The following is a 23107-nucleotide window of genomic DNA, read 5'->3' on the forward strand; positions in this document are numbered from 1 at the left end:
TTGTTTTAAAGTCTAGAATTCAGATGATAAAGATAATTGAAAGGATACTTTTTTTTTTGGTTTCTCTATTGAAGGGGTCAGTAAAATGTGAATTGGGCTCACAGACCAAATTCGATCAATGCCTATTTTTGTACAGTCCACAAGCAAAGAATGGCCTTTCCATTTTTAAGTGGTTGAAAAAAATCAAAAGAAGAGTAATATTTCATGACTCATGAAAATTATACAAAATTCAAATATTGATGTCTATAAATGTATTAGGGTTCTCCAGAGAAACAGAACCAATAGGCCAATAGGAGTTGTGTGTCTGTGTGTGTGTGTGTGCATGTACATATACATATGTATATATAATACATAATATTTTGGATATTGGAATTGGCTCACACAATTATGGAGGCTGAGAAGTTCCATGATCTGCTGACTGCAAGCTGGAGACCCAAGAGAGCTGACTGTGTAAGTTCCAGTCCAAGTACAGGAGAAGATCAATGCACCATCACAAAAAAAGTCAGGTACCAAGAGAAAATTCTTCCTTATACTATCTTTTGCTTCATTTAGACTTCCAATACATTGGATAAGGCCCACCAACGTTGGTGAGATCAAACTGCTTCACTCGCCCTACTGATTCAAATGTTAATTTCATCTATAAACCCTTCACAGACACACCCAAAACAATGTTCAACCAAATGTCTGGGCACCCCATTGTCCTAGTCTACAAAATATATCCCTTCTCAGCTTGGCATTCATTCACATCTCTTTAAATCATATTTAATCTCCAAATAAACACAATAACAAGGTCATAACTCCACTTTACATAATACAACTATCCCACATACAACTGAATATGCATTACCCAATCCCCAGAAAAGGAGGTAAAGTTCTTGATGTTTACTCTTCTCCTTGACATCCTGTAACTTAAAAAATACTATGATATAAATTGAACAATACTTAAATACTATGTTAATAAATCAATACATTATATAATACATAATGAAGGAATAAGAGAGGGAGAAAAAGGTATTTACTATACACACACAAATATTTCTTAACAAACTAAGGGGGAAATACTCCTAATAGTCCTCATTTATGTAACTGATTACATGGTTGTAGTTGATATTTATAACTACCTTCTTTCACTAACTATCCTGGTTTTTTTTTGTTTGTTTGCCTTTAGCAAGCCCCTCAGCTGGTTCTTTACCTGGTCAAGTGACCCAGGCCTTCATTCCTGAAGGATCTGGGGCATTAGGAGTTTTGCCTGGATTGGGTTGTTGTAATTTTACATTGACATTAATTACTGGACATGTAGTACAGAGGAGCATCCTACAGGTTCTACTGCATTTCAGACATACTCAACCTTACTTCCATTGTGCAGTAGCAGTCCAATTTCCCCTTGCTAGTTCTGATCAGTCACCACAACTCTCTTCTTTGACTGTTGATTCAGAGGCATGAGGAATTCAAAGTGGCTGGGCAGCAGTTTTTATTAATTAATTTATTTTTCAATGGAACACTTCATGAATTTGCATGTCATCCTTGCACAGGGGCCATGCTAATCTTCTCTGTATCGTTCCAATTTCAGTATATGTGCTGCTGAAGTGAGCACAGTTTTCATTGTTGTGTCTCCTAGTGGAAGCATTTCTCCCTCAGGAACTAAGACTTTTAGGTCAGTAGAGCATAAGGTCATGGGAACAGGAAGCAAACATTTTATTAGGGGGTCACAAGGAGTAATAGTGAATAAATTCATTCCTGTTTCTGCCCCTTATTCCTGGACCCATGAGTCCTTGCTATGGAAGAAACAGCTCTATCTATATATTAGATGTTGATTCAGAGAATGTGCAGCCTTCTGGAGAAAGCTTGCCTCAGCAATGCAAAATATTACCATCTAGCTCGTGTTGTAACTAGGTTCTCCAAAGGCCATTCTACTGTTCTATCAAATTGTTTCAGGATGGTGGGCAACATGATAAGGCCTATACATTCCATGAGCATGGACCCATTACCATACTTCTTTTGCTGTGAAGTGAGTTCCTTAATCAGAAGCAATGCTGTGTGGAATCTGTGGAATCTTGTGCCCATGGATAAGGCATTCTGTAAGGCCAGGATCACAGTTTTGGCAGAAGCATTGCATGCAAATCCATACTTAAGGTGGTCTTGCTTACAGAGAAGAGGCATCAAAGAGCTCTTCAAGGATGCCAGGGCCCCCCTCACACATTTATTTCTCTCAGTACTGGTGAAAGTTTGTTTTATGCATCCTTCCAGTGTGGGTGGATAGGTCTTGCATGACAAATCCACTCTAACATTTCAATCTCCCTAAGCGTTTGAATTTCTTCCTCTACATTATACCAAGGCAAGTCTGACATTTTCAGTTCACTTACTGTGGGCCACTTTTTAGAACATGTTTCAGCCAACCAACTGAACAAATTCATGGTGCCCTTTCCAACTCTCTGAGCTGTAACTCTGAATGCAGGCTATGCTTAGTGAGCCCATATCAATAAATTCAGCCTGATCTAACTTTATCTTCCTTTATTTCACACTCTTAATGTCTATTCCCACACATGTTTCCTGGACTTTTGTCTGTACAAATTAGAAAGCTCAAGCAATTCTGTTGACATATAGTGAACCCTCTCATGAGTCACACTTTTTACCTCACCTTTAAGGGCCTGCTGGGACTTGAGTCTAGCTATAGGTCTAGAAACAAAGAGAGGTGGGTCTTAGGACAGTCAGCGTTGTCTTGCATGGCAACTGTCTCATGGGAGGCCATTAAACTTTCCTCAGGCAATGCAGGGTTAATCTCAGACTGGATTAAAAAGGCTGATGCCACTGGTAGTGGGGAGGCCACTAACACTGGGGCATGGGGAGGCTGTTTCCACAGGGGATGGGGAGGCATGCCTTCTGGGAGTGGAGAGGCCTCTTCCATTGGTAAAGAGACATCAACATTTAGAGACAAAATATCCTCAGCTTTGTCAAGGTCTTCCCACACATCCTCATCCTAAATCTTATTCTTTCCCAATCAATCCCACACTTTAACAGCAGACATTCGACAAGGCTGGGAATTTATAAGAAATTAAATTGTAATTTAGTCTCGGGATGGTATTCTGCATCCGATTTTCAACCTAGCCCTTTGGCTATAGGAGATAAGGGTCTCCTTTAGGACACAGATAGAAACTCAGGTCATTTATGTGGTGCTCAAGCTGTGAATCTGAATCCCTGAGCTCATTCTTTTCCTTCACCACTTTGTCCAGCAACAGTAGAACAACCAGTCAATCTTATTTGTATTGATTAGTTTTCCAAACAAGCTTGGAAGTACCATATACACAGCCACCCAACTCGTTGGTTCTTGTAAGTGGTTGATTAGGAGTGTTCAGTGCAGGTATTTTGTGTATCTTTGCTACCAGTTCATGTCATGGACTATCAGTGCCCCTATGTATATATTTACTATAAGGAATTGGCTCACATAATTATGAAGGCTGAGAAGTCTCATGATTTGGATCTGCATTCTACAAGGTGGAGACTCAGGAGAGTTAGTGTTATAGTTCCAGTGCAAGGCTAAGGACCACGAGAACCAATGGTAGAGGTTTCAGCTGAAGTGCAGGAGAAGAAAACAGTCTGACAGACAGTGAATTCTCCCTTACTTCACCTTTTGTGGTATTGAGGCCTCCAATGGATTGACGGAGGCCCACTCACATTGTGGAGGGCAATCTGCTTCACTTAGTCTACTGATTCAAATGTTAATCTCATCTATAAATGTCCTTACTGGCATACCCAGAACAATTTCCAACCAAATACCTTGCACCATGTGTTCCAGTCAAGGGAACATATAAAATTAACCATCAGTTTAGTGAGTTTTATTGAAACAAAGCCACACTTGTTCATTTCCATATTGTCAGCTTTGGCTGTTTTCAAGCTACAACAGCAGAGCTGAGGAGCTGAAACAGAGACCATTTGGCCTGCAAAGCCCAAAATATTTACTATCTGACTCTTTACAATAAAAAATTTTGCTCACCAATGTTCTAAGAGAGTGCTTTTAACATTTTAATATATGTACATATCAACTGGGGATCTTGTTAAATTGTTGATTCAGATTCAGTAGGTCATAGCCAAAATTCTCCATCACTATCATGCTCCTGGGTGAGGTCAGTGCTGCTAGACTGAAAACTGTACATTCTATTTCTCAATTTTTGTGCTTCTCATAGTCCCTAACTATAATGCCTTAAACTCTTGCCTATGCAGGTTCTCTTTAGGTTCATCGAACTTAAATCCTGTTACTTCTATTTATTCTCCAAACTATTTCATCTTATTGTGAACTCCTCTTCCTTGTTGTACTTACTTTGTTTCACATTTTTAGGCTTTAAATGTATTCTGTGTTCCCTAGTTGTTGCACTTTTTTTTTTTTTTTTTTTTTTTGAGACAAAGTCTCACTCTTGTCCTTGAGGCTGGAGTGCGATGGTGTAATCTTGGCTCACTGCAACCTCCGCCTCCAGGGTTCAAGTGATTCTCCTGCCTCAGCCTCCCAAGTAGCTAGGATTTCAGGCGCCTGCCACCACACCTGGCTAATTTTTGTATTTTTATTAGAGACAGGGTTTCACCATGTTGGCCAGGCTGGTCTCGAACTCCTGACCTCAGGTGATCCACCTGCCTCAGCCTCCCTGCAGTGCTGGGATTACAGGCTTGAGCCACCATGCCTGGCCTGACTTTTTAATGTGTGACTATCTTAACTCCTTCAAAAGATTTAAAGTTTAGATATTCTGTTTTGAGACATCTATTACCTATTATGCTTGCATAGTACCTTACATATAGAAGGTATTCTCAAGACAGTTATTAAATTAATTACTGTTCCACACCTAGAGAGGATATAGTTAAATCAACAGTACATCATCACAGTACATGAAGTGATATTCTTAGTCACTGATACATTGTTAGAACTAATTCATTTTTCTCTTTAATATTATTGATAAATTTCAGTGATAAGAATTATTCTTCCTGAACGAAAGATAGTATTGAAGTAAAATACAAATCTTTGGATTAATACATTAAATCAGGCTATAGAATTGAAATTTAAACTTGTCTCAAGCCTTGAGATGAAAAGTACACCTTAATTACGAACTGAAAAACTGCTTATTGTGCAAATTGCCTGGAGGCTGGAGAATTAGAAATGCAATGTTAATTTCACTAGTTTAATAATTTCATTTTCAGAATTTGCTTGAAGAGGTATTGATAAATTGCAATAGCCAATCATGTATGAAAGTTTACAGACTATGAAAATGTTTTATTTTGCCATTAAGAATCACACATTCCAGCTTTTGAAGAGAATTATGTGAGTAATTAAATAAGATGAGAAACTTCTGCTGTCATAAAAATTAGCCAATTTACTTTGCTCTTCTTCTAATCAATTTAAAATTTCTACCTGAACTATTTTAGTATATTCCAAGAATAAAAGTAGTATGAATATGAAGCTGCTTTCAAGGAATCTTATAGATAGATATAAAAAGCAGTTATAAATGTTTGGCATTTTATGAACTTTTGAGTTCCCTTTTTTTTGAGATGGAGTCTCACTCTGTCGCCCAGGCTGGAGGGCAATCGTGCAATCTGGGCTCACTGCAACCTCCCTGGTTCAAGCAATTCTCCTGCCTCAGCCTCCTGAGTAGCTGGGATTACAAGCACCCACCACCATGCCTGGCTAGTTTTTGTCTTTTTTTTTTTTTTTAATAGAGACGGGGTTTCACCGTGTTGGCCAGGCTGGTCTTAAACTCCTGACCTCAGATGATCAATCCATCTGCCTTGGCCTCCCAAAAGTGCTGGGATTACAGGCATGAGCCACCGCGCCTGGCCAACTTTTGAGTTCTTAAAGCAATATTCTTTATATCCTTTACCTCAAAATAAATATGATAATTTCACTATTTAATACATTTGGGACTTAATAAATGCAAATAAGTACATTTTTAAAAATAAATGTTGTACTCAAGGAAACATTATAAAGGAATTTCACATGTAAGTACTGTATCAGGTTTGAATAAAGTATTGGAATTCTAAACATTTTCAGGTATGAATACATATTTTTCTGCTAATCAGCACATTACTTTTGTTTTTTAAAATTTATTTCTAAACTAATATTGTCATGTTAACAGCAACCAGGATCAGAAGGAAAAAAAGCAATGAGCCAACTTGGCACATCACAGTTTATCCACATGGTGGAGCCATGTGGCTAGATCCTGGAGACACCAATTTTATTATCCTCATCGTTTTGTAATAACTCGTGATAAATCCAACCAACCAAATTTCTTCTTCCTGCACGCAGTTTTCTCTGGTTCTCTTAGTTTAGTTCCTTATTACCTCGCACTGTAGCAGAGCACAGTCTTATTCTATTCCAGTCTGTCTTCTATAGCATTGATTTGCTAATCTTGGCTGCACACTGGTAACTCCTGGGCAATTTTTGCAAACCCTCGTGCTGAGGGCCCTACCTCAGGCTAATTAAGCAGCAGTCTGCAGGGTAGAGTCTGGACATTGGCACATGTTTAAAGTCTCCATGTGTGATTCTATCCTGAAAGCAAGGTTGCAAACCAGTGCATACTACCACTGTAGACACCTTTTTCAATTATAAGTCTAATCACACCACTCTTCCAGCTAAAATTGTTCATTGGCTCCTCATCAACTTTAGGATAAAATCAACCTCATTAACAAGGCAAACAATCCCCTTCAACATCTGACTATTGCTTTTCTAGAATCACCACCATCTTCCACCCCGCAGCACATGCAGAGTTCCAGCCTAAAGAATTGCTGGCAGGCTTCTAAACTTACCAGGCATTTTCACACTTCCAGAATTGCCTCATAACTCTAGCAACTAATACACTAGGCACTAATCAATATTTATTGAATGACTAGATGAATACTCTAAAATGGCTTCCTCTTATTTAGGATAGGGATGTTTATTTTTGTCAAACAACTCTCAAGTGTTTGCTTGCCTTTCGGTGGCTTAGAGTACAGAACGTGGCACCAGATCAACCAACAGATGTTAACTATATTCTAAAGAAGACACTGTTTTCTGCCAACTTATTGAATTCAAAGGTAACGTCAGAAACTTCCTTAGAAACAGCTGCTTTTACATTGTACTTCTTTTCAATCTAAAATTCTCAACTCTAACATTTCTGTTTCAGTCAACAGAAAATGGACTGCCTGCATGTGGATGATGGTGCAGATATTCTTTTTAAATTAGTGGATGCTCGTATTCACTAGCTAGTCATCTAGAATCTTTGACGTTATAATAGTTCTCATCCTAAAACTGCCAAGACCCTAATTGAACTGGATTTTCAAGAGTGGATATTATGGAAGAGTAAGTGTTGTGATTTTAGCCAGGGCCGCCTTCTCCACTAGGCACAGTAGGTGCAGTGCCCAGGGACCACAGTGCTTTTAGCGGCCCACGATCATGTTTTAATGTCCTTTAAGTTAGAAGGAAAAAAAAAAACCCTTTTGCATCAAAGAAAATGTTTTAACATAAAATAGTAATATAGTCATCTTTATGTCAACACAGTGATAAAATACAATTTGTAATTCTGTTGTATTTTGGCCATGAAGGCAAAAGCAGCTAGGGCCCAGGAAAGTCATGTGGCCCTCATTTCAGGAAAACTAGGGAGGAGACCTTCAGCCCTAAAATGTTTCCTCAGATGTGCCTGCCAGATGATGTAATACTGATAGCAGGTAGTAAGTTATCTTGGTCTTTATTTTCAGATCATCAGTATCTATCTCAATACGGTTTCCCACCCCCTTCCCAGGAGAAGTAGAGTTAGTTGCTTGTACTCACGTATCAAACAACTTTAGAATGTTCCTGTAATCATACCTTCAACCTGATTTTTCACTTGGCATGTACCTTTCTTATATCCAAGTGAGTCACTTAGCATGTCAAAGCTACTCCTTTTGAACAGACATATCTTTTTTTAAAAATCTTTTTGTTTTTATTGTACTTTAAGTTCTGGGATACATGTACAGAACGTGCAGGTTTGTTACATAGGTATACACATGCCATGGTGGTTTGCTGCACCCATCAACCTGTCATCTACATTATGTATTTCTCCTAATGCTGTCCCTCCCCTAGGCTCTCAGCCCCCAACAGGCCCCGGTGTGTGACGTTCCCCTCCCTGTGTCCATGTGTTCTCATTGTTCAACTCCTACTTATAAGTGAAAACATGCGGTGCTTGGTTTTCTGTTCCTGCGTTAGTTTGCTGAGAATGATGGTTTCCAGCATCATCCATGTCCCTGCAAAGGACATGAGCTCATCCTTTTCATGGCTGCATAGTATTCCATGTTGTATATGTGCCACATTTTCTTTATCCACTCTACCATTGATGGGCATTTGGGTTGGTTACAAGTCTTTGCTATTGTGAACAGTGCTGCAATAAACATATGTGTGCATGTGTCTTTATAGTAGAATGATTTATAATCCTTTGGGTACATACCCAGCTGGGTTAAATGGTATTTCTCGTTCTAGATCCTTGAGGAATCGCCACATTGTCTTCCACAATGGTTGAACTAATTTACACTCCCACCAACAGTGTAAAAACATTCCTATTTCTCCACATCCTCTCCAGCATCTGTTATTTCCTGACTTTTTAATGATCACCATTCTAACTGGTGTGAGATAGTATCTCATTGTGGTTTTGATTTGCATTTCTCTAATGACCAGTGATGATGAGCTTTTTTTCATAAGCTTGTTGGCTGCGTAAATGTCTTCCTTTAAGAAGTGTCTGTTCATATCCTTTGCCCACTTTTTGATGGGATGGTTTTTTTTTTCTTTTTTTTGTAAATTTGTTTAAGTTCCTTGTAGATTCTGGATATTAGCCCTTTGTCAGATGGATATATGGCAAAATTTTTCTCCCATTCTGTAGGTTGCCTGTTCACTCTGATGATAGTTTCTTTTGCTTTGCAGAAGCTCTTTAGTTTAATTAGATCCCATTTGTCAATATTGGCTTTTGTTGCCATTGCTTTTGGTGCTTTAGTCATGAAGTCTTTGCCCATGCCTCTATGTCCTGAATGGTATTGCCTAGGTTTTCTTCTAGAGTTTTTATGGTTTTAGGTCTTAGGTTTAAGTCTTTAATCCATCTTGAGTTAATTTTTGCTTAAGGTGTAAAGAAGGGTTCCATTTTCAGTTTTCTGCATATGGCTAGCCAGTTTTCGCAACATTATTTATTAAACAGGGAGTCCTTTCCCCATTGCTTGTTTTTGTCAGGTTTGTCAAAGATCAGATAGTTGTAGATGTGTGGTGTTATTTCTGAGGCCTCTATTCTGTTCCATTGGTCTATATATCGAACAGATACATCTTGATGTTGTCTTAATGGAAAGGTGCCAATAGTAGAAATGGGTATAGTAATACAAATCATAGTGACCTATCATTTATACTCAGATTTTCTTAGAATCAGTCTTATCAAATGCCCTCTAGTGAAAGAGGTTGCCAAAGTTTTCAAGTTTATAAAAATAAATGTTTTTGAAAATGTTACTCATTGCAAAGTGCTCAAAATTCATGATTAGAATATGAATGACATTTATGTATCCCTTCTTTACGCCTTATACAAAAATTAACTCAAAAAAAGCTTGCATGTGGATGATGGTGCACATATTCAAAAACAAGTGGTTTTGCTTTTCTAATGTAAATTCAAACATGCTGTTGAATTAATTAACTAGCATTTCTATGACATTGAATAGGTTTAATATAATTCTTTATTAAAGATAAATAGTAAGCCCTACTGCCTGTATTGGCCATATCAGGGAATCCCTTTTCCGTGATAGTAACATTTTAATGTTGATGATCCTTGATAACTACAATGTGTTTAGAATACTTTTCTTGGCTACATAGAGCATCTTTAAAAAAAAAAAAAAAAAACTTCAGTGTCATGTTCATAAATAGTAGGAATCTCTTAGCTGTGTGGGTTCTGGCTCCCTAGATGGCATTCAGTTTGTGGACTTGAATAAGAACTCTTCTTTCTATCAAAAAATAAATGAATGATATTGACATGGTTCGTTCATAATTTTAAAGTAAAGGTAAACTCATAATTGTTTAAACGATTATTTTGGATATTACTTTGCTTGGTTTCCCCAGCATCTTTTCCTCCTTCTGGGATTAATAGACTACCTTTAGTACAGATTGCTAATCATAGTACATTGTGCCCGCAGTGATTAGTCCAAGGAGTGGGCACCAGACATATGTCACTGGCATGACATAAACTCTTCCTTATGAATTTAAGCTTGAGTTAGAGGAATGAGCCCTTCTATCTCAGATGGTAAAGATGTAAGGATATTAATCCAGCATTCACTAGTGGTAGTGATTCAACCTTGGAATGAGAGTTTTAAGCAGACAGAGGAATAAAAGACAAGATGGAACCAAAGAAAAGAAGACAAGAAACAATGTTGAAAAGGTTTTTCATGTTTCTAGTTCTAATTCCTGAGGTCCTCAAGAACCTTAATTTTTGTTGTTCCTGGTCTTGGTCATTCATGTTCAATCTATGAGCTGATCCAGTGTCCTTTAAAAATATCTGCAAATACACCCGCCTTCTTTTTTAAGACCCTCCTTATCTTAAGTTTACATTTATCCATTCCTTTAAGTAGAATGCTTTAATATATTAACTAAGGATGAAACTTCAAACATGTTGTTAATTGGTAGAAAAATTTGAGGATAATGGAATTATAGGATTAAATGAGATAATATATATCAAACATTCACACTTGATCTTAGCCAAAAGATCAAGAAGTGATTTTTTTTTTTTTTTTTTTTTTTTTTAATGAGACATCACACCAGGCTGGACTCAAACTCCTGGTCTCAAGAGCTCCTCCCCCAAGTAGCTAGGACTACAGGTGCACGCCATTGTGCTTAGCTTTTTTTTTCTTTTTCTTAAAGATGGAAAGACAGACTTTATTCAAGGGAGGCTCACAGTAATAGGTATAGGAACCACTACAATGGGGTCTTGCAGCTGGGGAGAGAGATTAGATTCCTCAAATATTTGATCACTGTCTGGCATATATTAATTTAATAAAAAGTTATTTTAAAATTATTATCTTTCTTAATTACTTGTACAAACATGCTTTGATTATTAAATTATTTCTGGACTCTCAGTTTCACAAAACAAAAAGCAAATTTGGGTACATTTTCTACTTTACGACATAAGTAGCCATTCAAATAATGGGAACCTATCTAGGGCCATCCATAGGGTGTGCAGAGTACAGGGCAAAACCTTTTTGTCAGGCTCCTGTCTATTCGGTTAATTTGATTTTAAAATGTGTTATGAAATTCACATGCCCATGTGAGTTATAGTGATAGGTTGATGGTGATTTAGAATAATGAGTTGAGAAGGGATTCTTTGTAGTATCTGCCAAAAACTGTGAAGGTTCTGAGAGTTTACCCTAATGCAATCTAACAAGTTAGTTTGTTACTATTTCGAGGATACTGGCAAAAAAACAGGAGACTCCTGGGTCAAAGACAAAAGATTTAATTGCTCACAGTACAGCAAAAAGCGTGAGCATCAGCATATTTGCATTAGTTCTCCTTGCCAAGTATCAGGGCTTGATGAAATGGGCTTAGATGACACCTGTACATGCAGTGAGTTGCATTAAAGTAGGGGTCCCAAGAGTCCAGGACTCTGAGCAAGCTACAAAATGTTGCAGCAGGTAGCAAATCATTCAGACCCCTCCTGCTACAAACCTGGAGTCTTATTGTGGTCACTTTGACTTACTTAGTGCCTATGTGCCCCTGATCAGTAACAGGGGATGGATAAGGCTAGTAATCTGGCACACAGAGCAAGAATGTGCAAGCCTGATCAGGCCCATGGCAGATGACATTTTCTAATAGTATCCAGGTATCATCTTTTCCTGTTCAGGTACAGGAGCCCTCTCTTCTTTTTTGTAAAATGTACCATTCCTGGCTAATTTTATATCTCTTACTCAAAGAAAAAGGCATTAACATTGTTATTACTCATAAGGTCATGGCTTGCTGGAACCTGCTTATATTGAAAAATATAGATCTTGCCTCTGCAGTTCCCTAATACCATTTATTTAATTCTGGTTACATGATTGCTCATGACTTTGTATCATCCATAGTGCCTTCCATGATTACTGGCCCCCAAAGACTCTCTTAAATGTTGTTACTATGTTTTGATGATGATGAACAGAAATGTAAACTTACCCAGACTATGCAGAAACATGTGAACAACAATTCATTCTCCATTCATGTTAAATTTGTTGTTTTGAATTTTAATGCATAAGCATAGAACAACATGACTTCCAACTATGTTTTCTCTTGAACTCCTTAGGCTATAATCACTGCATACATAAAACATGATCTTCTTAAAAGTTAACTCCGTCTTCCTTCTATACACTGCCACCAGAGGAGAGAATAGATGAGGAGTTTAAGGGGAAGGGGAATGGGATAGGGAAAGAATGGTCCAATTTGTGTGAGGAAGTCCATCTTACAAAAGCATGGCATTACCACAGTGATCAATAGCCAGAGTAGATATAGACTCAAAGGTACTCCTTAGAGTAGATAATATGATCAAATCCCAGAGAACTGCCAGACATGGGGCATGGAACCTAAAGAAGGGGTAGGTATCTGCCACAGGGATGGCCAAGGGTACATAGGGTAAAGAATACTCTTCAGTGCTGGATCAAAGGTAGTACTGTGGTCACAACAGAGATGAGTGTGAGCCCATGTTCTAGACCACACACTCAGATCAAGCTCAAGTTTTAGCAGTAGATTCTTTGTAGCTCTGAGTCCTGAACTTGTCTTACATCGATAAGAGAGTCGGCCAACATCTGCTGCTTGTTGGTTCCATTCTGAAAACTCACCCTTGTGTGGTCCCACAAAAAGAAATTTTGTGCTGACATTGGGAGTTACCACTCTTCAGTCTGCTCTCTTGGATTAGAGGCCAGGCAGGGGTCTCAGGACAATCCCATCCGCATGAGCCCTAGGGTTCCATGGGCATTTGGTAGAACCCATGTCCTGGAAAGAGGGTTGCAGAGATACCTTAGTGGAGAAATGGACAATGAAGACCTTGTGTTTTATGATCTGAGCTTGGAGAGCCCTGATTGGATGGCACTGCTGGTCTAGCCACTACCAGGCATAGAGGAGGCTATAGAAAATGTAGAGAAAAACACTCCAAAGTGTGAGATCCTTCTAGAACTGGAAATATGCAGGCCTATGTACTATAGTCTGAATGCTTTTGTCCTCTGAAAATTCAAAGATGGAAACCTAATCTCCAACGTGATGGTATCAGGAGGTGGGGCCCTTTGGGAAGCAATTAGGTCATGAGGTCTCCTCAGCATCCAGATAAAAGGTTACTGTCCTTATAAAAGAGACACTATGAGGCTTGTTCCTTCCCTCTTCCACCACATGAAGACACAGCTAGAAGATGTCATCTATGAGAGAAGGGGCCCTCATCAGACACTGAATCTGCTGATGCCTTGATCTTGAACTGTTCACCTTACAGAACTGTGAGTAATAAGTTTCTGTTGTTTATAACATACCCTGTATATGGTATTTCGTTATAGCAGTTTAAATGGACTAAGACATTGTGCCTATCCAACATCTGACACCACCATTTTAATATTTTAATTTCTACTTTTTATGTTTTTAAACTTTTAGACTTGAAAATCAATTTCTTTTGTTTATTCTTTGCTCTCTTTCCTCTTTCAAAATATTGCACCACTCAGAATTTGATATTAATTGAAATTTTTTTTTTTAAATGTCAATAATTCCCGAAGATACTATATTTAACCCGGGAAAACAAAAGACATTCTATGTCTTTGGGATGAGAATTGAATCACACCAGAAACTACACTCAATAAATAGTGCTTCAATGTTTCCCACACTCCTGTTTAAATATGTATACTTAATAGTTCTATTTTCTAATTTTACATGGGTGACTCAACAAATCTGTAGTTGCTAATTAAAATAATTCTGTAGTTAAGTAAAATTTGCATATAATAGATGTATTATCCTATCAAAGTATTAGACAAACTTTTGTTTTTATAGAAGTTTGTTGTGATCATCCCCATTATTTTATTTACTCCTCACAATAAGCTAATAGGTAGATACAGGCCATGTAAACAGCTGGCTTTAATAGATGAGGAAACTAAGGTGAGGGACTTAAGGTTGTCAAAGGTTATATATTTGATGTCACAGTCATGAACAGAACTAACTGGGCTTGCTGGACTCATCTGATGCTCTTGTGCTTCCAGCAACTACCATGTTCTTTCCCCAGGCATACCTATCATGATTAAGATAATATTTATTCTGAGTCTTTTTGATGTTTATCATGTCAAAAAAGATAACATGTCATTTTTCTTTCTTTCTTGATGCCTCTGTTGCTTCAAGGGAATATAGTTTTAATATTCAATAGTGAATATTAAATACATCTCTTACACATGATATATGACAAGAAATCTATATTCTGCATTTAGAGTTGTACTGTTACCCGACATTATGATATACGTGTCAATGCAGAGAATACAACGGATTGGATCCTTCTGCCAGTCACCTTTTAACTACCTAAATTTCACAGCTTCTCAGGGACGCCGGCAGAAGAATCTTGCTGCATGTCAGATTTGATGCCCCCATGTCCCTTTCTTAATTCCGAATAAAGAACAAAAAGATTAGTATCCTTATGTGGTTGGTAACTGATAAGCAGAACAGTTTTCCCCATTTTCAAAAGAAGTGATGCTGTCATACCTTGCTCCTAGGGTTCCAAAAGGGCTTCCTGTCATTCTACGAGATCCCAAGGAACTGATAGATTCATAATGATTGCTTAGGTGTGCAGGCTGACATTATAAAGCTAGGGGACAGCGCAGCATAGTGGGGAACAGCAAGAGTTCTGGAGTTAGACGAAACTAGGCAGACTCTTACTTTGCTGTTTACTGCTTGTGTGATGTGGTCAAGTCTTGTACCTACATTGAGTTCATTTGGACCCACATCAACATGTTTGTTTTTTTTTAAACCAGAATTTCCCAAATGAAAATCATTTAGTATTCTTCTTGAAATGACTTGAAACTTGTTTCTCTGACAGTAGACTTTTATCATCAAAATCTCTAAGGTTCTAACTATGATTTTATGATAGCCCATGTTCATCTATAGATGGTTGAGGGAGAAGTAAGTTCAATGAGTTCTGGGAACAGAAATCCAACATTTTACACAAGTCCTTTCTAGTTCTTTGTTTTCTTTCTTTTTTGATGATATAAGTTCAGTTTCAAAAATACTTTTTCACAATTTCTAATGTAATACACAGGAAAAAGAGATGTAGCAGGGCAATAGAGTATGGTACAAAAAAGTAGATGTAAAATCTTTTTATAAAAAGCTTTTTTTAAAAAAAATAAATCATGTTCATGAACTTCAAGGCCTCTCAGAGAAATGGTGCTGCTTGCCAAAGTCCTCTGCAGAAGTGTGTGTGGTAAAAGTGTTAGAGGTCCAATCTGTCTTTATGGCCCTGTTCCTTCCTTCTACATCACAAATACCACAAACAGTTATTAAATTATGCTGAATTTATTAAAAGATTGAAGAAAACACAAAGCAATGGAGAAAGAATTGTAAATGAGAGTGACGTGGCTTTCCCATGGTCCAAAGGGAAACTGTCCCAAAATTTCTACCGTTCCTGCAAGGCCTCTTAGGAAGGTGTCCCAGTTTCTAACCTCATTCTATCATCAGGTTTGTAAGAGTTTCTCCTTGTCAGTTTCTTTATCTACTGTTAGAAATTTTATTTCTTATCTACAAATTAGTCTTACTCTAGAATTTATTTCCCTCCCTCCCGGAAGTATATTCTCCCAAGTATGAGTTGGAATAATTTCATGGGGGCTCAAGAAGGACAGTGCAAATTTGGCATTCACACTCCAAGTCTTAGAGAAAGGTCTAGAATGGGTGTGGCCTTGACAAGCCTCATCTCTAAAAGTCTCTCCAATGGTGTGAGTTGCAGATGGGCATCCTTAATCTTAGTGTTCAGTGGGTAGCTGTTGGATCTCACACACACACACACACACACACACACTCTCTCTCTCACACACACACACACTCCCTCTCTCTCTTCACACACAGACTCTCTCTCACACACACATGCACACACACACCACACAAATGCATACACATCTCTCTTCTGGGCAAATAATGTTCAGGGACAGGAAAGACTAAATCCATAAGGAAGAAGAGAAACAAGTTTCTTCCCTATAATTTTCAAGGCCACTGTTATCCAAAGTTTGTTCTGGTGGTGTTAACATTTTTTTTTCATTTACTTCCTCATTTCCAAATTGCATCTCATAAGGCTACTGGGTATAAAGTAAATAACCAGTTCAGGTGTCTCATTATACCTGCTTTCTTAGCTGTATGTGACCAAACCAAAGTGTATACATTATTGCTCTTAAATAATGCACCATTCTCTTTTCTGATCTTGGTGGCAGATGTTAGTGAAGAGGCAAAGAGAGGGGAATATATTTTATTTTTCTAGTAAACAATTATAGAACTGAATTTCTTTGCTTAATGTACATATGGGGGTAATGTTTGAAGTAATGGTCAAATAAAATTTGTTTTTTAGGATTAGAAGATAAAGACACTGTGTGCTTAAGAGCATAAGGTAACTGCTAAGCTTGATATGGAATTTTGGCTGTGCAACTAGAGCTCACCTAACACAAATATAGCAAAGAGATAGACCAATTATGTGCACTTTCTTAAAGGATAAACTTTTGTTTAATGACAGATTTAATTATTGATAAAGAAGTAATGGGTTGTTTGAGACTATCAAAGCCTAGAGATTGTCTATGATTCTGTTATATTGAAGAGTATTTATTTTCATTCTTCTTGTAACTTTCCCTTTTATAGAAATATTACTGTTTAATTTGTTTACTTTTTTTACATGCAAAAACATGGAAAGAGCAAGGACATTGACTGGCTGGCAAATGTCAGGGCAAAAGTTAGATATAATTATAGCTTCAGATGATGTCTAATTTTCCTATAACAAGCAGAACAAATCCCTGAAATCAGAACCAAATGAAATCCAAATTTTATACTTGGCCATAGAGATATAAAGTTCCTTTGATAGTATATCATCCGTTAAATCTTTTAAAAATGTTACATAAAATATAACTAAATTTGAGACTTTCACCTTTAGTCTTTTATTCTGGATGAAGGTCAGATGTAAAGTTGAATTTTTATTTTTTACTCAGCTATTGATTTTTAGAAATTTATATTTCTTGTCATTCAGTGTGGAATAAATGCATACATATTTTATCACATCTTTTCTTGCATTAATATATTTTTGTGTGTGTGGAAAACTCTTGCCCTTCAGTGATATATATCCTGACTGCATATAATTTTGAGTGTTTTTCACATAACATTCTCAAATTTTAACTCTCTGGTCTAGTAGTTTACATATTCAAAGCAGATGTTATTTTCAATGGTCTGGCCTTATTTATGGGTTGAAATGGGTGGGTTTCTGGTACAAAGTAAATCACTCACAGATATATCTTGTAAAAATGAATAAAAGACTAAAATCAAGTATCCAAGCCTATACCCTATGCTATTCAAATGTAGCCAGTTAATATATGTTAAGCACCTATAAAGATGTTGTCCTAAAGTCAAAGCTCAAGAATTGCTATCTGAAGGAGCGGTGATTTCTCTACACCCCAGATAGTTGTAAAATACAATTTTGAACTATTGCAGTGGTTTTCAACCTAAGCAAAATCTACGGAGCTTAAAAAAAATCCCCATGCTTAGGCTACTCCTCCAACTAATTAAATCAGAAATTTTAGGGGTGGGATTCAGGAATCAATTATTTTCTAACATTTTATTTTGTAAAAATATCAAACCTACAGAACATCTATAGGAATAATAAATCAACGCTCACATTCCTTGCTCTACCTCACTGTTTATGTACGTATTAATATTTTTTTATTCTGAAACATTTGAGAATAACTTACTCTCAAATTATACAATTTTATACTCAAATATTTCTGCATGTAACTCCTAAGAACAAAGGCATTTTTCCATGTGAATACAAAACAAGCTAGGCGCAGTGGCTCACTTGGAGAGGCAGAGGCGAGCGGATTAATTGAGGTCAGGAGTCCAAGACCGGTCTGGCCAACATGGTGAAACCCCATCTCTACTTTAAAAATACAAAAATTAGCCGGGCGTGGTGATGCATGCCTGTAATCCCAGCTACTCAGGAGGCAGAGGCACCACAATCCCTTAAACCCAGGAAGTGGAGGTTGCAGTGAGCCTCAGTGAGCCGCGGTGAGCAAGATTGTGCCACTGCACTCCAGACTGGGAGATAGAGCCAGACTCCATCTCAAAAGAAAAGAAAAAAAATCAAACTAAGGAAATTTAACTTAACAATAACATCATAATTATATAATGCACAGATAATATATATCTTTTTTCAAAATTCTCCACTCACTCCAATTACATCCTTCGTAGCTGCTTTTTTAAAATCAGGATCCAGTCAAAGATTCACTTACATTTATTTGCCTTGTCTCTTTTTTCTTTTCCTTTTTTTTAAATAAAAATTTATCATCTTTGATTTGATTTCAACGGAATGCCATAATTCATATCATGTGATATAAGTACACTCATAATTGGAAATATCATTTATAAAGTACTTTTGTTTTTATTGATTTTGTTCACTCTATTAATTTTTAATAGTCAAAAATTGTACGTATTTATTACATACAACATGATATTTTGAAATATGTATATATTGTGGAATAGCTCAATAGAGCTAATTAACATAAGCATTACCTCACATACATATAATTTTTTATAATGAGAACATTTAAAATCTCTTAGCAATTTTCAAGAATATAATAGTTACTAACCACAGTCACTGTGTTTTACAATAAATTTCTTGAACATACTCCTTCTACCTAACGAAATTTTGTCCTTTGACCAACATTTCCCCAACTCCACCCTTTCCCCTCACCCTCAGCCCCTGAGAAACACCATTTTCTTCTTTATTTCTATGAATTTGACATTTTTAGATCCTACATGTAAGTGAGATCGTGTAGTATTTGTCTTTCTGTGCCTAGCTTATTTCACATAACATAGTGTCCTCCAAGTTCATCAATGTTGTCCCAAATGGCAAGATTTCCTTTTGGTTTTTTAAGGCTGCATAGTAGTCTACTGTGCTATATACCACATCTTCTTATCCATTCATCTGTTCATGGACACTTGGGTGGCTTCCATATCTTGGCTACTATAAATAATGCTGCAATAAACATGTGACTGCAGATATCTCTTCAAAGTATTGATTTTATGTCCTGTGGATATATACCCAGTAGTGGCATTGCTGGATCATATGGTGGTTCTATTTTTAATTTTTGGAGGAAACTCCACACTGCTTTCCATAATAGCTCTACTAATTTGCATTTCCATCAACACTGTGGAAGGGTTCCCACTTCACATCCTCACCTTCCATATTATCTTTCATCTTTTTGATGATAGCCATTCTAATAAGTGTGAGGTGATATCTCATTGGGTTTGAATATCCATTTCTCTGATGATTAGTAATGTTGAACATTTTTCATATATCTCCTGGACACTTGTATATCTTCTTTCTAGAAATATCTATTCAGGACCTTTGACCATTTAAAAAAATCAGGTTATTTATTTATTTTGCTATGAGTTGTAGTAGTTCCTCATATAGTTTGGATATTAATCCCTTATTAGATGTATGGTTTGCAAATATTTTCCCCCATTTTGTAGATTTGTCTCTTCCCTCTGTTGATTATTTCCTTTGCTGTGCAGAGCTTTTTACTTTGATGTAATCCCATTTGTCTTTTTTGCATTTGTCGCCTGTGCTTTGGGGCTGTCTCCAAAAAAATCATTGCCCAAAACAATGTCCTGAAGAGTTTTCTCCCAGTAGTTTTACAGTTTCAGGTCTTATGTTTAAGCCTTTAATCCATAATGAGTGGATCCTTGTATGTGAGTTAGGGGTCTAATTTCAGTTTTTCATGTGGATATACAGTATTCCTAACACCATATACTGAAAAGACTGTTCTTTCCCCATTGTGTGTTTTTGGCAATTGTTTGTAAATGTGTTGATATGTTTCTGGGCTCTGTTCTGTACTATTGGTCCATGTGTCTACTTTTATTTTATTTTATTTTGTTATTATTATACTTTAAGTTTTAGGGTACATGTTTTTTGAGATGGAGTCTCACTCTGTCACCCAGGCTGGAGTACAGTGGCGAGATCTCAGCTCACTGCAAGCTCTGCCTCCTGGGTTCACGCCATTCTCCTGCCTCAGCCTCCTGACTACCTGGGACTACAGGCGACTGCCACCACACCTGGCTAATTTTTTTGTATTTTCTGTAGAGACGGGGTTTCACCGTGTTAGCCAGGATGGTCTCCATCTCCTGACCTCGTGATCTGCCCGCCTCGGCCTCGCAAAGTGCTGGGATTACAGGCGTGAGCCACCACGCCTGGCCCCATGTGTCTACTTTTAATACCAATGTCGTGCTGTTCTGACTACAATAGCTTTGTAGAATATTTTGAAGTTACATAGTGTGATGCCTCCAGCTCTGTTATTTTTGCTCAGGATTGCTTTGGCTATTCAGGGTCTTTTGTGGTTCCATACACATTTTTAGGATTTTTCTATTTCTGTGAAAAATGTCATCAAATGTTTGATGGAACTTGCATTGAATCTGTAGATTGCTCTGGCCAATTTGGACATTTAAACAATATTAATTGTTTCCTTCCATGAATATGGGATATCTTTCCATTTATTTCTGCCTTCAATTTCTTTCATCATTGTTTTATAGTTTTTATTGTATGGGCCTTTCATCTTCTACCTTAATTTCATTAGTAAGTATCTTTAATTTTTTTTTTTTGCTATTGTGAATAGGATTGTTTTCTTGATTTCTTTTTCTGATAGTTCATCATTAGTGTGTAGAAATACTACTGATTTTTACATGTTGATTTTGTATCCTGCAACTTTACTGAATTTAAAAACTTAGTTTTAACAGTATTCTGGTAGCATCTTTAAGATTTTCTATGGTTAAGATTAGGTTGTCTGAAAATAGGGACAATTTAACATCTTCCTTCTACTTTGGATGCCTTTCATTTCTTTCTCTTGCCTCATTGCTTTGGCTAGGACTTCCAGTACTATGTTGAATAGAAGTGGCAAAAGTGGGCATGTTTGGCTTATTCTTGAGCTTAGAGAGAAAGCTTTCATGGTTTATTAAGTCTGTTCACCTCACTTCAGTTTGGGTATCTTCTCCAAATCTCACTTTTGGAAATTTTGGAAAACAATTTATTCCTAAAATTATCTTTGTAGAAAAAGCACTTTTCACATTTCTTGCCTTGAAATTCATAAAGAACAAAATTCCTGTGACATTATTTATTTTAAAATAGAAGGCTGATCATATGCCTCTCCTATGTATTGGTCGTTTGTCACCTTGGCATGGCATAGAAGGCCTCTACTTGCTTTGCCTCCGTTTCCAGTCTCCACTATGCTGCATCCCATGCTCCAGACATTTGGAATTACTTGCTGTCATATTAGCCTCTGTGGATTGACAAAGACTGTTGCCTTCACCTGAAATTATGCGACCACACTTGTTTTACTCAGCATCCCAAATGCAGCCCTTGTATTGACCCCTTTTGTTGACACCACCTTCAGCAAGCACAGCTGATCATTCCTACTTTTTTTTTTTTCCTCCATAAGTAACCTTTCAATAGATGTGCCTCTACTGGGGAATTTCTACTGGGTTTATTTATTTATTCCACAGTGCCTTCCCCTTGGTGTCATGAGCTCCTTGAGGGAAGAAACTTTCTTAATTATTTTATTTCTGTAGTTCTAAACCTAGTGCTTTACATATAGGCAGTACTCTATAAATATCTGACAGCTGAATGAAAGCTAGCAGACACAATTATTAAATAGTGGTAAGAACCTAGTTTTCAATAAAGAGCTAGAATAATATTTCAGTCCTTAAAAACAATGCTTCTCGCTGGACGCGGAGGCTCACGCCTATAATCCCAGCATGTTGGGAGTCCGAAGTGAGTGGATCACGAGGTCAGGAGTTCAAGACCAGCCTGGCCAAGATGGTGGAACTACTTCTCTACTAAAAACACAAAATTTAGGCAGGCGTGGTGGTGGGCGCCTGTAATCCTAGCTACTTGGGAGCCTGAGGCAGAGATATTGCTTGAACCAGGGAGGCGGAGGTTGCAGTGAGTTGAGATCGCACCTCTGCACTCCAGTCTGGGCGACAGAGTGAGACTCCATCTCAAAAAAACAAAAAAACAATGCTTCTTAAACTTTAGTCATTGGTTTGGCCATATCTGATATCACATATTACAGGTATACCTCAGATGTATTGTGGGTTTGGTTCCAGATTACCACAGTAAAGCAAGTCACATGAATTTTGTGGTTTCCCAGCACATACAAGTTTTGTTTATAACTATACTGTAATTTATTAAGTGTGCAGTAGCATTATGTCTAAAAAAGTACATAACAATTAAAATACTTTATTGCTGAAAAATGCTAATGATCATCATGAGTCAAAATCTTTTTGTTAGCAGAAGGTCTTGCCTCAGTGTTGACAGCTGACTGATCACAGTGGTGGTTGCTGAAAGTTTGGGTGGATGTGGCAATTTCTGAAAATAAGGCAACAATAAATTTTGCCATATCGATTGACTCTTTTTTTCACAAAAGTTTTCTCTGTAGTATAAGATGTGATTTAATACCATTTTACTCACAATAGGATGTTTTTTGAAAATTGGAGTCAATCATCTTAAACTCTGCTGCTGTTTTATCAACTAAGTTTATGCAATATTCTAAATTCTTTGTTGTCATTGCAACAATATTCATGGCCTCTTCACGAAGAACAGATTCTTTCACACGAAACCACTTTCTTTGTTCCCGCATACGAACCAAGTTCTCATTGTTCAAATTTATCATGAAATTGCAGCAATTCTGTATCTTCCAGCTCCATTTCTAATTCTAGTTCTTTTGTTACTTTTACCACATCTGCAGTTACTTCCTTCACTCAAGTCTTGAACCTCTCAAAGTCATTCATGAGGGTTGGAATGAACTTCTTCCAAATTCCTGTTGATGTTGACATTTTGGCCTCTGGCCATGAATCATAAATATTCTTGACGGCATCCAGAATGGTGAATCT

General features: G+C 37.2%; 1 non-coding gene across 1 annotated transcript; it reads right to left on the bottom strand.

Annotated features, from left to right (window-relative positions):
• Positions 1 to 1487: 1487 nt before the first annotated feature.
• On the bottom strand, positions 1488 to 1594 carry LOC129037615 (U6 spliceosomal RNA). Its single transcript, XR_008502860.1, has one exon. It is a non-coding gene; the product is annotated as a U6 spliceosomal RNA (small nuclear RNA).
• Positions 1595 to 23107: the final 21513 nt, after the last annotated feature.

This window comes from Pongo pygmaeus, chromosome 4 (genome assembly GCF_028885625.2).
Source record: "Pongo pygmaeus isolate AG05252 chromosome 4, NHGRI_mPonPyg2-v2.0_pri, whole genome shotgun sequence".
Lineage (NCBI taxonomy): Eukaryota > Metazoa > Chordata > Mammalia > Primates > Hominidae > Pongo > Pongo pygmaeus.